A 14,159-nucleotide genomic window follows, 5' to 3' on the forward strand; every position below is an offset into this window, starting at 1 on the left:
TTTATTTTTGGTATTTTTACCTCTAGGGTACTTAAGCATGAGATGCACTTGTCAACTATTTACTCTGTTTAAGATATGTAACATATACATATACTGGTGAAGTTTTAGGATGGGGGGGACCAGACCCGCCCTTCCTTTTTGACCACTCCCACTTCTCATAAGCCCCACCTCTTATATAATCCACCCACTCTGTCCCCTGTATTCCACTTGCTTCCACCCATAGTGTCAGGAGTATACAGCTCAGCCTCACAGATCAGGGTATACAGCTCAGCCTCACAGATCAGGGTATACAGCTCAGCCTCACAGATCAGGGTATACAGCTCAGCCTCACAGATCAGGGTATACAGCTCAGCCTCACAGATCAGGGTATACAGCTCAGCCTAACAGATCAGGGTATACAGCTCAGCCCCACAGATCAGGGTATATAGCTCAGCCTCACAGATAAGAAAAGAGCTTTTAAAAAATATAAAAATGAAGGAACACTAGTGTCGTTTAAATGTCACAAAGAATTTAACAGAATATGTAAAAAGGAAATCAAGAATGCAAAAATTAAAAACGAACGACAGATTGCAAAAGATAGTAGGACAAACCCCCAAAAATTCTTCAAATATATTAATAGTAAAAAGGTCAGGTCTGTAGGCCCTTTACAAAATAATCTAGAGTGGGTGACTGGGGACAAAGAGAAGGCTAATTTTATTAAATACTTTCTATACAAAAGAGCATGGGGGAGCTCATGTCCATAATGGGGGTGGTATTGACACAGCCCCGAATGATCCACAATGGCTCAAAAGTGATATGGTCCATAAATATTTAGACAGAAAAAAGGTGGATAAAACACTTGGACCTGATGGCATCTACCACGGATCCTAAAAGAATTGAGCTCTGTCATTTCAAAGTCATTGTATCTAATTTTTAGGGACTCATTAATGATGGGAATAGTACCACTGGATTGGCGCAGGGCGAACATGGTGCCTATATTTAAAAAGGGATCAAAGTCTTTACCAAGTAACTATAGACCTGTTAGTTTAACTTCTATAGTCGGGAAGATACTGGAGCGTTTAATAAAAGACCACATAGACGAGTTCTTGCTGGAAAAAAACATTTTAAGCAACAGACAGCATGGATTCATGAAAGACAGAAGTTGTCAGACAAACATGATTTCTTTTTATGAAGAGGTAAGTAAAACCTTGGACAGAGGGGTGGCTGTGGACGTGGCATACTTGGATTTTGCAAAAGTGTTCGATACAGTTCCGCACACACGGCTCATGTATAAGGTAAAGTCTACAGGCCTGGAAATATCAGTTTGTAAATCGATAGAAAACTGGTTAAAAGACAGAATTCAGAGAGTACTGGTTAATGATTCTTACTCTGAATGGTTTAAGGTTATCAGTGGTGTACCCCAAGGTTCAGTGCTGGAACCCTTACTTTTTAATATCTTTATAAATGATATTGGGTCTGGGATCAAAAATAACATTTCTGTCTTTGCAGGTGACACCAAGCTATGCAGTGGAATAACGTCCTTACAGGATGTCTCCAACTTACAAGCTGACCTCAATGCACTGTCTAATTGGGCGACCATGTGGCAGATGAGGTTTAATGTTGAGAAATGTAAAGTAATGCACTTGGGGGCTAAGAATATGTATGCATCATACATGCTAGGGGGAGTACAACTGGGGGAATCCGTAGTGGAGAAGGATCTGGGTGTTTTGGTAGATCATAAGCTCAATAATAGCATGCACTGCCAAGCTGTGGTTTCCAAAGCGAGCAAAGTGCTTTCTTGTATTAAGAGAGGTATGGACTCCAGAGAGAGAGATATAATTTTGCCCCTGTTCAAATCATTAGTAAGACCTCATCTGGAATATGCAGTTCAGTTTTGGGCACCAGTTCTCAAAAAGGATATCGGGGGAACTGGAGAAAGTGCAGAGAAGGGGAACCAAACTGATAAGAGGCATGGAGGAGCTCAGCTATGAGGAAAGATTAGAGGAACTGAATTTATTCACTCTTGAGAAGAGGAGAATAAGGGGGGATATGATCAACATGTTTAAAATTTTTAAGGGGTCCATATAGTGAACTTGGTGTTGAGTTATTCTCTTTACGGTCAACAGAGGACAAGGGGGCACTCTTTACGTCTAGAGGAAAAGAGATTTATTTATTTATTTTTTTTTTTTTCTTATCCACTTCAGCGAAAGTTTTCCGAGAGACATTATTTCAACTTTATGTGTCAAACTTTATCTCTTCTCCTTTTTCACATCATTGTGGATTGTTTCCGTCACATCTTTATTATTTTTCCCTTCTAGGATATTCTTAAATAATTTTAACAACCGACGACAAAACGCCTTCTATAATTATAAACCCTATTATTATCTTAATCTCTCTCAGTCCCTCTTATTTCCCCCCGCCCCCCCTCCCCCTCACCCCCCCCTCCCCCTCCCCTGTGTCTGGTCCGTTCCTTTATGTTGTTTATTTATCCACTTGGCTCTGCACCTATTCTTTCTTTTATCCTATCTAAATAAATATCCGAGACTTTGTAGTTTTTCCAACTTTCCCATCTACTATTATCCCCTTTCTCTCCTCCTTCCATTTTGTAGTGATAATCTATTTCCTTTAGCCAGTTTCTAATGTCTGGTTTTCCACTTTTTAGCCAATTCTTGGGAATTAAGGCCTTGGCCGCATTCAGGAGGTTAGGTATTATTGATTTTCTATATTGTTTCTTAGGTTTATTGTAGATATGGAAGAGGCAAGTCCAAATATTTTGTTCTATTTCTTCTCCAGTTATTTCTTTTATGTTATTTAACACTTCCTTCCAGTACTCCATTATTATTGGGCATTCCCACCATATGTGTGTGATCGTTGCTATTTGGCCACATTTTCTCCAACACAAGGAGGTTCTATCTTGATGGAATCTGTGTATTCTTACTGGGGTCATATACCATCTTGATACTAGTTTATAATTCATTTCTATGGTCTTCATGTCCCAAGCCTTATTATATCCCATTTCTATCATTTTTTCCACTTTTTGGTTATCTATTTTTAAATTCATTTCTTTTTCCCATTGATTTATATATTCTGGTCTTTCTTGTGCTTCCAAATCTGTCAGTATACTATAAATTTTTGATGTTCCGTTTTTTAATGGTGTTTCATTGCTACATAGCTTTTCCAGTGCAGTTAATTTTGTTTCATCTCTCAGTGGGTGTGGTATTGTGCTTACTAGGTGCCTTAGTTGAGTATACTTCCATTCATTCATCTTCCATCCATTCCTTTCCTCTATTTCTACTCGTGTTCTTATTTTACCATTTCTAGTGATATCTTTCAGTTGTGGGTTACTTATTCCTTGGATTTCAAATATTTCCCTCCCAGGGGTGAAGAGATTCGATCCTGTGAGTGCTAATAGTGGTGAATTATATTTCCATTCATTCTTTAAGTGGATGGTGTCCCAAATTTTAAATACATTTTTTGTTATTTCGTGCGTGTCGGTGTCCAATATTCTATATTTCCGTGGAATCCAAATATTCTTATGTAGTGTGGCTCCACTTATTGTGTTTTCCATTTCCACCCATTTTTTTTCATTTTTCTCATTTGTCCACTCTAACATTCGTGTTAAAACTATGGCTTTATAGTACCTACTTATATCTGGAGCGGCAAGACCTCCATGCTCCTTTTTCCTTGTGATCAGCGTGTAATTAATTCTTGGTTTTTTATTAAGCCATATGTATTTTAGCAGGATTGTTTTAATTATTTTAAAAAAGCTCTGCGGGATTTTTACTGGTAACATCTGTAATCTGTAGTTTATTTTAGGTAATATCGTCATCTTAAACATATTTATTCTTCCAATCCATGAAAGTGGCTGTATTCTTAACTTTTTCATTTCTTCTTTGACCTCATTGATCAGTGGAATAAAGTTTGCCTGATAAATTTTTTCGACTCTAGGAGTTATTTTAATTCCAAGGTAATTTAGTTCTTTTACCCAAGTGAATGGGAATTCTTTTTGTAAAAACTGAACTTCCTTTTTCTCTAGACCTATGTTTAATATTTCCGTTTTTATTGGATTAATTTTGAAGTTTGACAGTTCTCCGTATTTTTTAATTTCTTTCAGTATGTTTGGGAGTGACACTCTTAGGTTGGATACGTACATCAAGATGTCGTCCGCGTAAGCAGCGATCTTATGCTCTTTTCCTCCTAGTTTCGCTCTTTCTACCTCTTTGTTATTGCGGAGTGTTGCTAATAGTGGTTCTAAAGCCAATACATATAATAGTGGAGACAGTGGACAGCCTTGCCGTGTTCCATTCTGCATCATAATTTTTGGAGAGAGTCTACCGTTTACTTTTACGACTGCTGTCGGGCCATTATACAAATTTGTTATCCACTTCATCATTTTTGTCCCGATACCCAAATGCCGCAATGTATCCATCATGAAACCCCAGTCTACCCTGTCAAATGCTTTTTCTGCATCCAATGACAGGAATAGAACTGGGGTCTCATTCTGCACCTTCTTGTGCAACATCAATAATGATTTTAGGCTGTTGTCCCGCCCCTCTCTCCCCGGGACAAAACCAGTTTGGTCCGGGTTGATCCACAGTGGGATTAGTTTTTTTATCCTAGTGGCCAGGATCTTGGAGTACAGCTTCGTATCCGCGTTCAATAGGGCTATTGGCCTGTAGCTTGAGCAGTTAACTTTGTCTTTCCCTTCTTTTGGTAGTATTGTAATATGAGCTAATAACGATTCACTTCTTATTTCTTCATCTTCCCCTAAGGAATTCATATATTCTAATAGTTTTGGAGTCAGCTGTTCTTCAAATTTTTATAGTATTTGACCGTAAACCCGTCTGGTCCTGGGCTTTTTCCTACGGGAGTTTCCTTTAATGCCAGTTTTACCTCTTCATGCGTAATATTTTTTTCCAATTCTTCTAGTTGGTCTATTTTTAGTTTTGGTAAGTTTGCTTTTTTTAAATATTCTTGTATCTTCTTTGTTCTTGTATTCGCTTCTTTCCAACTTTCCTGTCCTTTTATTGCATAAAGGGAGCTGAAGTATTTTTGAAATGTTATCGCTATATCTGTAGTTTTATTTACCACTTCTCCTTTTTCATTTTTGATCTTCTCAATGTAATTCAAAGACTTCTTTTTTTTTTACCAGATTTGCTAGGTATTTTCCTGGTTTATTACCCCATTTATATTTTTCTTGTACTTCTCTGTTGTAGTCCTTCCTTTCTTCTTGTTCCATCCAGTCTTTTAATTGCTCTCTCTTTTGAGATAGTAGGCCGAAGATTTTGTTGTTTACTTGATTTTTATGTTTTCGTTCCAATTCATAAATTTCTTTAATTATTTGTTGCATGTTTGTTTTCCTTTCCTGTTTTTTTCTTGCCCCTATGGCTATTAACTTGCCCCTAATAACAGATTTATGCGCCTCCCATATTGTTGCTTTCGATACCTCTGGTGTATCGTTTTCCTAAAAATATCTTTTAATTTCTTCTATGATGCTTTTTTCGGTCTCACTGTCTTCTAATAAAGTTTCGTTGATTCTCCATGGACCCCTTTCAAGTACTTCTCCTTTTATTTTCATTCTCAAGGTTACTGGGCTGTGATCTGAGGCGGTTATTATGCCTATTTTTGTTTCTTCTATTTCTTCCAAGTTTCTATGTTCGACCATGATGTAATCCAATCTGGAGTAAATTTTGTGTACTGTTGAGTAGAATGTGTAGTCCTTTGTGCTGGGGTGCTGAATTCTCCAAGGGTCTATTAGTTGCTGTTCATATAATGTTCTTTTTAATTTCTTTAGTTGATTTACCTCTTTGTCCCTTACTCTTGAGGTACTGTCCATTTTATTATCCATGCTGAAGTTGAAGTCTCCAGCTAGTATTAATTTTCCTTGCTTGTATTCCATTAGTATTTTAATTATATCTATCAAATATTTTTTAGGGTTCTTATTAGGACAGTAGACATTGGCCAATGTATATTTTACCCCGTGTATAGTTCCTGTAATAAATAGATATCGACCCTCCGGGTCTATTTTCCTTTGATCTATTAGAAAACGTACATTTTTCCCTATACCGATGGCTACTCCTTTGGCCCTTCTTATTGGCGAGTCTCCTTGATTCCATGTTGGTATGTTTCTTGAATAAATTTTGGCATTTGAGTTTTGGGTTATATGCGTCTTCTGTAGGAAAATTATTTCTGCTTTACTTTTTTCTAGTTCTCGGAGAATGATGTTTCTCTTCCCTGGGGAATTTAGTCCTCGGACATTGTAAGAGATTATTTTTATGCTGTTTACGTTTTCCATTCTTGTGCCTTTTCTTCCCCGCCCGTCCTCCGGCCCTCCCCCCCACGCGGTCCCCCTAGGTGACCGGATGGAGGGGACACCCAGCGGACGCACGGGGTCTCCTCATCTCTTGTCTCAAAATAGGTGCGCCTATGTAACCACTCATGTGACTCAGACCTTTCCCTCCCCACCCTCCTTCCCTCCCTTTTCCCTCCTCCCACCCTCCCCCTCCCTTTTTTCTGATATGGGTTTTTTACCCCCATATTCTCTAGAGCTGAGAGCGTTTTACTTTGTTTTGTGGGGCACGCTCTGCCCCCTCTGCTCTATTTATTGTGAGGCGGAGCTCTGTAAGACACCCTATTCCCCCCCTGCCTAAGCACTAATAGGGCGACCCCCTGTCCACTCCGTGAGTCCCTGTTTCCCTCTCCTTGCATTTTTGTTGTGTTTTACCAATCCTTTCACTTTCCTTTTTTCCCATCCCATCAACCCCAGCCCCCCCCCCCCTTTCCACTCTAAGGCCCCTTGCACCGTTGTGTGGTATTTTCTCAGATATTAATTTCCTCGAGAGTCCACATCTTGATGTCTGATCCTTGAATTTACTTGCCACTGCAGGTCATCTCCTGCCGTTATTCGCTCCTGACTATTTGCGTATTTTTCCAGTTCTAAGGAGGGGATTTCTAGTTTGTTGCAAAAGTCCGGAATCTCCTCCACATGTCTTAGCCTCGCACTTATTCCGTTTTTCCTTGCTATTAGACATGCTGGAAAACCCCAGTTGTATTGAATTTCTTGCTCCCGGAGGATTTCTAATAATGGCTTTAGTATCCGTCGTCTTTTCAACGTTTCTTGAGATAAATCTTGAAATATTTGTAATTTACCTCCCGCAAACTCTATTTGTGTTTTCCTCTTTAGGTTTATCCAGATCTGTTTTTTTTCTTCCCATTTTTCAAAGCGTACGATTACATCTCTAGGTATTTCCCTTGCGAACCTTTGAGGTTTTTTTACTCGAAAGACACTTTCTATTCCTATTGTGTTAGTTGTTTCCTTTCCCAAGATTTGGTTGAAGAGATTGTTCATTTTTTCTATTAGATTTTCTGCTTGTTCTGTTTCCGGTAACCCACGTATTCTCAAGTTTTTCTTTTTATCTCTATTTTCTTGCTCTTCTATTTTATATGATTGTTCCTGTTGTTCCCGTTTTAATTTCTTTATTTCGTCTTCCAGTTCCTTTATGTTTTTTTGATGTAGGTCTACTTTGATCTCTACTTCTTCCACTCTGTTTAACATATATCCCTTATCTTTATGGAGTGTTGACATCTCTGCTTTTAGGGAATTCTCTAGTGCCGCGAACATTTTTTCCATATCCTGTTTTGTTGGCAACTGTGGCCCTTGTTGTCCTTCCTCCTTTCCTCTGTCTTCCTCTCCCATTTCTGGCTCCATTCTGGGTTCTGAGAGGTGGCTGGTTTCTGTTTGTACTTTATACTGGCCTTTTTTGTCCTTGTTGTCCTTCTCTTTTGTATCTATTTGTCTGCCCTTTGAACCCACTTGTTTCTCTCCTTCTCCGATTCCTTGCTGTATATACCTGTTCATAGGGCCTGGACTTGGGCCTAGGCTGGTCCTAGGTGATTTCGGTATTGCTCCCGCACTTCTTGTTGTTTTCCCCTTCATGTTTGTTTCTATGGCTGGATTTATAAGATCTTCGAAGCTGCCTTCCAGAATACCCCTTGATTGGGGTCTCTTAATGATGAAAAAATCTCCCAGCCTTCTTAAATTGACTTATTTTTACTAATATTTCTTTTGTTCCGTTCTCCTACCCGGCATCCTCCCCACAATCCAATAATAGAAATAATTAATGAGATGTGAGTAGTCCCCGTTTTCCAGAAGTTATGTTACTACCTTAAGTACATTAAGCATTTCTTGGTGCTGTTCAATTGTTTAAACCATAGTATTAAGTCCCCATGCACACGGACGTCTCCACAGCTGCTTTTCTGAGCCCTTTCTGCAGCTCAAAAAGGCCTGTCTATGTCAGTCCATGGCCTCACGCCCCCCTAGGCGTCTCTGAGCCGCAAGTGGCATAGGCGTTCCTAAGCTGCAAAAAAAAAAAAAAAAACGCTCAAAAACGCTATCGCAAAAATGCTGAAAAAAGCTGAAAAAAGTTAAAAAAAAGTCACTGCAAAGACACCGGCGTCTTCACAGCGCTTTTCTAACAGCCCGTGTGCATGAGGGCCCAGGTGCTCAGCAAAATAATTAAAATGTTTTAGCAATATAATGCAATCTAATTCAAGTATTCAGCAAGATGATTTATATATTCAGCAGTATAGTTCCAGTATGAGCTTATATGTTCCACATTTTTGTTACTATGAAATTTCTTCTTATTCTATAGTTTGTACTATCAAGCCTATAGTTAGTACCATTTGCAAAAAACAAAAACAAAAACAAAAAAAAAAAAAAAAAAAAAAAAAAAAAAATTCACAAGAAAGGGAGATACTGCAGCAGCAGCAGCAGCAAGCAGGTAGGGGCTGGGAGACAACTCTTCCGTTGGCTTGTCTTTCTTTCACCTTCTCCTTCTCTTCTCCCCTGTTCCCCCCCCCCCTGTTTTTATTGTTTTTCTTAGCTCACTTGATTCTACTTTTTCAGCTCTTTCGCCTTCATTTACTTTCATTTACTTTCACTTTTCATTCCATTTATTTCATTTTATTTCAATGTGATCTTTCCCTTTCCCTTTCTTTTGTTCTATTACTTTTCCTTTGCTTGTTCACTTCAAGACAATTGCAATAGAAAAGAGCCAAAAGAGGAGAAAAAAAAAAAAAAAAAAAGAAAAAAAACGCTCAAAAACGATATTGCAAAAACGCTGAAAAAAGTTAAAAAAAAAAAAAAAAAAAAAAAGTCACTGCAAAGACACTGGCGTTTTCACAACGTTCTCCCAACAGCCCATGTGCATGAGGGCCCAGGTGCTCAGCAAAATAATTCAAATGTTTTAGCGATATAATGCAATCTAATTCAAGTATTCAGCAAGATGATTTATATATTCAGCAGTATAGTTCCAGTATGAGCTTATATGTTCCACATTTTGTTACTATGAAATTTCTTCTTATTCTATAGTTTGTACTATCGAGCCTATAGTTAATACCATTTGCAAAAAACAAAAACAAAAAAAGACAAAAAAAAAAAAAAAATCACAAGAAAGGGAGATACTGCAGCAGCAGCAAGCAGGTGGGGGCTGGGAGACAACTCTTCCGCTGGCTTGTCTCTCTTTCACCTTCTCCTTCTCCCCTGTTCCCCCCCCCCTGTTTTTATTGTTTTTCTTAGCTCACTTGATTCTACTTTTTCAGCTCTTTCGCCTTCATTTACTTTCATTTACTTTCGCTTTTCATTCCATTTTATTTCATTTTATTTCAATGTGTTCTTTCCCTTTCCCTTTCTTTTGTTCTATTACTTTTCCTTTGCCTGTTCACTTCAAGACAATTGCAATAGAAAAAAGCCAAAAGAGGGAAAAAAAAAAAAAAAAAAATACGGTACTTATCTTTTAGTTGTTGTTGAAGTTGGGACAAAAAGGGACGCTCACTACTGCTTGTTGCTGCTCTCTGATGCTGCGAACGTTCAGGTGCTGTCTCTGATGTTATCAATCTGCCCAGGTCTGTCTGACCCGCTGAAGTCTCAGCTGTTCTCTGCTCTCAGCTCTTCAGTGTCCGCTGCCGCTGCTCCTTGCTCCACTCTCCCACCTTCCTGGCTTCCTGGCTCTCTCCTCCGAAATTCCCTGGTGCACTTCAGCTGGTTCCTCCGCTCTCCGCGGCCGGCAACACCGCTGGGGACTTGAAACAGCCCCCAGCAGCGCACCGTTTTCCCTGCTGCCGTCGCTTCCGAAGCGCTCCGATCTCCGCGGTTTTCCAGTTCTCCTAACCCCCCGTCCTCGATGAGCCTTCTAGCCCATCCGACTCCGTAGGGGTGGGGGGGGGGGGATGCAGTCAGACGCAGGTACAAACTTCCTCTGGCTTACACCACAAGACAGCTCAGTGAGTGATGAGCAGGGGGGGTGGGGAGGGAAGCTACCTACACCTTCTCATCAGGCCGATCATTCCTCTCAGCTGCAGGGAGAGGGTTCTCAGGATCCTCACGCCGTGCACAGAGCCATTACCAGGCTCCTCCCTCAAGTTCTTTTGAACCTCAGAGGAAAAGAGATTTAATCTCCAAATACAGAAAGGTTTCTTCACAGTAAGAGCTGTGAAAATGTGGAATAGACTCCCGCCAGAGGTGGTTCTGGCCAGCTCAGTAGATTGCTTTAACCACTTGAGCCCCGGACCATTATGCTGCCTAAGGACCAGAGGTCTTTTTCCAATTTGGCACTGTGTCGCTTTAACTGCTAATTGCACGGTCATGCAATGCTGTACCCAAACGAAATTTGCGTCCTTTTCTTCCCACAAATAGAGCTTTCTTTTGATGGTATTTGATCACCTCTGCGGTTTTTATTTTTTGTGCTATAAACGGAAAAAGACCGAAAATTTTGAAAAAAAATGATATTTTCTACTTTTTGTTATAAAAAAAATCCAATAAACTCAATTTTAGTCATACATTTAGGCCAAAATGTATTCGGCCACATGTCTTTGGTAAAAAAAATGTCAATAAGCGTATATTTATTGGTTTGCGCAAAAGTTATAGCGTCTACAAACTAGGGTACATTTTCTGGAATTTACACAGCTTTTAGTTTATGACTGCCTATGTCATTTCTTGAGGTGCTAAAATGGCAGGGCAGTACAAACCCCCCCCCCCAAATGACCCCATTTTGGAAAGTAGACACCCCAAGGAAATTGCTGAGAGGCATGTTGAACCCATTGAATATTTATTTTTTTGTCCCAAGTGATTGAATAATGACAAAAAAAAAAATATTTACAAAAAGTTGTCACTAAATGATATATTGCTCACACAGGCCATGGGCCTATGTGAAATTGCACCCCAAAATACATTCAGCTGCTTCTCCTGAGTATGGGGATACCACATGTGTGGGACTTTTTGGGAGCCTAGCAGCGTACTGGACCCCGAAAACCAATCACCGCCTTCAGGATTTCTAAGGGTGTAAATTTTTGATTTCACTCTTCACTGCCTATCACAGTTTCGGAGGCCATGGAATGCCCAGGTGGCACAAACCCCCCCAAATGACCCCATTTTGGAAAGTAGACACCCCAAGCTATTTGCTGAGAGGCATATTGAGTCCATGGAATATTTTATATTTTGACACAAGTTGCGGGAAAGTGACACATTTTTTTTTTTTTTTTTTTTTTTGCACAAAGTTGTCACTAAATGATATATTGCTCACACAGGCCATGGGCATATGTGGAATTGCACCCCAAAATACATTTAGCTGCTTCTCCTGAGTACGGTGATACCACATGTGTGGGACATTTTGGGAGCCTAGCCGCGTACGGGGCCCCGAAAACCAATCACCGCCTTCAGCGTTTTTAAGGGCGTGAATTTTTGATTTTACTCTTCACTGCCTATCACCGTTTCGGAGGCCATGGAATGCCCAGGTGGCACAAAACCCCCCCAAATGACCCCATTTTGGAAAGTAGACACCCCAAGCTATTTGCTGAGAGGCATGGTGAGTACTTTGCAGCTCTCATTTGTTTTTGAAAATGAAGAAAGACAAGAAAAAACATTTTTTTTTTTCTTTTTTCAATTTTCAAAACTTTGTGACAAAAAGTGAGGTCTGCAAAATACTCACTATACCTCTCAGCAAATAGCTTGGGGTGTCTACTTTCCAAAATGAGGTCATTTGGGGGGGTTTTGTGCCACCTGGGCATTCCATGGCCTCCGAAACTGTGATAGGCAGTGAAGAGTGAAATCAAAAATTCACGCCCTTAGAAAGCCTGAAGGCGGTGCTTGGTTTTCGGGGTCCCGTGCGCGGCTAGGCTCCCAAAAAGTCTCACACATGTGGTATCCCCGTACTCAGGAGAAGCAGCAGAATGTATTTTGGGGTGTAATTTCACATATTCCCATGGCATGTTTGAGCAATATATCATTTAGTGACAACTTTGTTCAAAAAAAAAAAAAATTTGTCTCTTTCCCGCAACTTGTGTCGCAATATAAAATATTCCTTGGACTCGACATGCCTCTCAGCAAATAGCTTGGGGTGTCTACTTTCCAAAATGGGGTCATTTGGGGGGGTTTTGAACTGTCCTGGCATTTTATGCACAACATTTAGAAGCTTATGTCACACATCACCCACTCTTCTAACCACTTGAAGACAAAGCCCTTTCTGACACTTTTTGATTACATGAAAAAGTTATTTTTTTTTTGCAAGAAAATTACTTTGAACCCCCAAACATTATATATTTTTTTAAAGCAAATGCCCTACAGATTAAAATGGTGGGTGTTTCATTTTTTTTTCACACAGTATTTGCGCAGCGATTTTTCAAACGCATTTTTTGGGGAAAAAACACACTTTTTTAAATTTTAATGCACTAAAACACACTATATTGCCCAAATGTTTGATGAAATAAAAAAGATGATCTTAGGCCGAGTACATGGATACCAAACATGACATGCTTTACAATTGCGCACAAACGTGCAGTGGCAGCAAAATAAATACATTTTTAAAAGCCTTTAAAAGCCTTTACAGGTTACCACTTTAGATTTACAGAGGAGGTCTACTGCTAAAATTACTGCCCTCGATCTGACCTTCACGGTGATACCTCACATGCATGGTGCAATTGCTGTTTACGTTTGACGACAGACCGCCGCTTGCGTTCGCCTTAGCGCAAGAGCAGGGGGCGACAGGGGTGCTTTTTTTTTTTTTCTTATTTTTTTGCTTTTTTATCTTATTTTTAAACTGTTCCTTTCATTTTTTTTTTATTTTTTAATCATTTTTATTGTTATCTCGGGGAATGTAAATATCCCCTATAATAGCAATAGGTAGTGACAGGTACTCTTTTTTGAAAAAATTGGGGTCTAGATCTCTCCTCTGCCCTCAAAGCATCTGACCACACCAAGATCGGTGTGATAAAATGCTTCCCCAATTTCCCAATGGCGCTATTTACATCCGGCGAAATCTAAGTCATAAAATGCTCATAGCTTCCGGTTTCTTAGGCCATAGAGATGTTTGGAGCCACTCTGGTCTCTGATCAGCTCTATGGTCAGCTGGCTGAATCACCGGCTGCATTCTCAGGTTCCCTGTTGAGACAGGAGAGCCAGAGAAAAACACGGAAGACGGTGGGGGGGGGGGGCATTCCCTCCCACGGCTTGTAAAGGCAGTCTAGAGGCTAATTAGCCACTAGGATTGCTTTTACATGAAAGCCGACCGCTGGCTGAAAAGAATGATACCAAGATGATACCTAAACCTGCAGGCATCATTCTGGTATAACCACTCAAAGTCGTGAATGGCGTACCTGAAGACAAAAAATGGTTAACAATAAAGCACAGTAAACGGTAAAGTATAAAAAATTGCAGACCTGAAAAACAAACGTGATAAAACATAATAACAATAAAACATTGCAGAATAGAATACAGTAAAAAAGAGCAGAACAATAGAGAGAGAATAGAGAGAGAGAGAACAATAAAACGACAACTATTTTTTTTTATTTTATATTTTTGTATGTGTTTTTTTTTTGTTTACACTTTTTTTTGTAACTAACTTTTATAACTGTAAACGGTTCCAGGTTCGGGTCTCTCAAAATGCGATGGCATCTTGGGAGACCCTGTGAAAGTGTGTCTAGTCTGTGCAATGCTGTACCCTACGCTAATACTCAACTAGTGAATGGTAGCATTCAAAACATTCACCAATGGAAAGACCAGGATTGTCAGGACAGGAGGGACAATAATAGCGGGTGTCACGCCTATATTCGCGCTTGCTGCAGACACAACATCTTTTTTGGGGGGGTTCGTTGGGTAGGGGTACTCGGGAAGACATAAAAATGCCTCT

The 14,159-nt window shown here is 39.8% G+C and overlaps 1 protein-coding gene across 3 annotated transcripts in view; it reads left to right on the top strand.

Moving 5' to 3' along the window:
• The window catches only part of LOC141128136 (multidrug and toxin extrusion protein 1-like), a 119,014-nt gene that overhangs the window by 68,631 nt on the left and 36,224 nt on the right, over positions 1-14,159 (top strand). The window lies entirely within an intron of this gene.

This window comes from Aquarana catesbeiana, linkage group LG02, assembly GCF_042186555.1.
Source record: "Aquarana catesbeiana isolate 2022-GZ linkage group LG02, ASM4218655v1, whole genome shotgun sequence".
Classification (NCBI taxonomy): domain Eukaryota; kingdom Metazoa; phylum Chordata; class Amphibia; order Anura; family Ranidae; genus Aquarana; species Aquarana catesbeiana.